The 2,419-nt window shown below is 43.9% G+C and overlaps 1 pseudogene; it reads left to right on the forward strand.

Moving 5' to 3' along the window:
* Positions 1-265: 265 nt before the first annotated feature.
* LOC141559621 (3'-5' exoribonuclease 1 pseudogene) lies at positions 266-1,505 on the forward strand (annotated as a pseudogene).
* Positions 1,506-2,419: the final 914 nt, after the last annotated feature.

Here is a 2,419-nt window from a genome sequence, read left to right on the forward strand (position 1 = left end):
ATTATAAAATTGCTCAGGTTCTTTTCAACTCTAGATGTATGAATCTATTTTGCTCATATCTACCCTCAGAAAACAAATTATGGACTTATGTCCTGTATATTTGCATTTGCTAATATTCTAAAAACATATCTAGGTTTTTTTTATTAAGAATCATATAAATTGGTGACCATGTCAGCCCGCGCTCGACCCCGGAGGCGGGAGTTTGTCCTTGCGGCTGCTTGGCGTGGGGGCGGGGTCCTAGAGAGGCAGACTTGTGCAGCAAGGCTGAGAGCTCTCGGGGTCGACAGGTCCAGCTGAGATGGAGGCATGCAGCGGACGCCCGCTCACCGGGGAGGGTCAGGAGAACCAGATTCGCAGGGGCAGCGATGGGCTAATCCCCTGGGAGGAGTTCACACCGGCGGGAATGAGTCAGGGCAAACATCAATGCCAAGAAACAAATGGAAGGAAGCCTGTCATCTCCAGTTCAAGTGATTTCAGTGACCCAATTTACAAGGAAATTGCTGTCACCAATGGTTACATTAATCGAATGAGCAAGGAGGAGCTCCGAGCCAAACTTTCAGAATTCAAGCTTGAGACCAGAGGTGTGAAGGATGTTCTCAAGAAGCGGCTCAAGAACTACTACAAGAAGGAGAAGCTGACCCAGCAGCGTGAGGATGGGGATGCCAACAGCTACTATGACTACATCTGTGTCATCTACTTTGAAGCCACCTGTGAGGAGGGCAACCCCCCCCCCAGTTCACTCATGAGATCATTGAGTTTCCAATTGTCTTACTGAACACGCACACCCTAGAGATCGAAGACACATTCCAACAGTATGTGAGGCCAGAGATTAACACACAGCTTTCTGACATCTGCATCAACCTCACAGGAATTACACAGGACATGGTGGACCGAGCTGACACTTTCCCCCAGGTGCTTCGGAATGTAGTGGACTGAATGAGACTAAAAGAGCTAGGAACTAAGTACAAATACTCCATATTGACGGATGGTTCATGGGATATGAGTAAGTCCCTGAATATTCAGTGTCAAATCAGCAGGCTCAGATACCCTTCTTTTGCCAAAAAGTGGATCAATATTCGAAAGTCAAATGGAAACTTTTACAAGGTTCCTCGGAACCAGACCAAGCTGACCATCATGCTCAAAAAGCTGGGGATGAGTTACGACGGGTGGCCCCATAGTGGCCTGGACGACTCCAAGAACATCGCTCGCATCGCGGTCCGCATGCTTCGTTATGGCTGTGAGCTGCGGGTCAATGAGAAGATGCAAGGCGGGCAGCTCATGAGTGTGTCCTCCTCTTCACCCGTAGAGGGCGCCCCAGCCCCACAGATGCCACATTTCCGAAATTAACAATTAAGATTTATTGCCTCCTGGTTGGTAACACTGCAGCTTGGGTTGCTACCAAAAGTTAACAGATGGTTAATCACTTATTGAACTAATTCTACAATGCAAAATTCAAGCACCTTAGATGTTTAAAAGTTTTATTACAGATATATATATGCATATATGTGTATTTTGTTGAACAAATATATATGTATATATGAGTGTGTGTATATATATTTATTGAACAAACAGCAGATGGAGGGAATATTTGAATTCAATGCCACCAGCACTTTTAGTTCTTAAAGTATTGTTAACAATTCTCATATATGTGTTTGTGTGTGTGTGTATGTGTGTCTGTATACGTTGGTGCACACACACAAACATATATGTGTGTGTATATATATATATATATATATATATATATATATATATATATATATATATATAATCTGTACGTTCCTTTTTGGAAGTGAGCTTGATCATTTGCGAATACGAAGAGCCCAGTCTGCATCCGGTGGGCTTGTCCTTAGCCAGCATACACCTTCCCCCTCTGGGAATCGCTTTACCCCTGCATAGTCATTGTGCATCTGACCTACAGGTTCTGGACTGCAGGAGGAAAGGCTGAAGTCAGGAGCGGGATGGCAGGCCACCCTCCGACTGATGTGTATGGCAGGGTCACCCGTCAGGTCACTGGTACAGGTTAAGAGGATCAGTCTGGGGGGGGGGGGAGCACAAATCAGGCCAGGTCATACAATCTGATGAAAAATGTACTAATTAGTGCAGATTACTGACAAAATGGAAAGAATGTGGAGTTTGGGGAAATCATAGAAAACATAGCATTGAACTTCTCTGCATTTTTTATGAGGATTGGGTTTTTAGGGCCTTTTTTCCCCATCACATAGTTATAGGCTAAGTTTGTGAGATGAAGTAAATACTAAGGGTAAGAGACTTTGTCTCAAATTAGTTATAAAAATCAAGCATCACCATTCACATTCAGCACAGTCAAGGAGGAGAATGAAGCAAAGTAATGCATTCCACCCCTTTTATACTTTTAGGAGAACCTTAGATTAGAAAGTCCTTAGAGATCATTTACAACAGT

This window comes from Sminthopsis crassicaudata, chromosome 3 (genome assembly GCF_048593235.1).
Source record: "Sminthopsis crassicaudata isolate SCR6 chromosome 3, ASM4859323v1, whole genome shotgun sequence".
Lineage (NCBI taxonomy): Eukaryota > Metazoa > Chordata > Mammalia > Dasyuromorphia > Dasyuridae > Sminthopsis > Sminthopsis crassicaudata.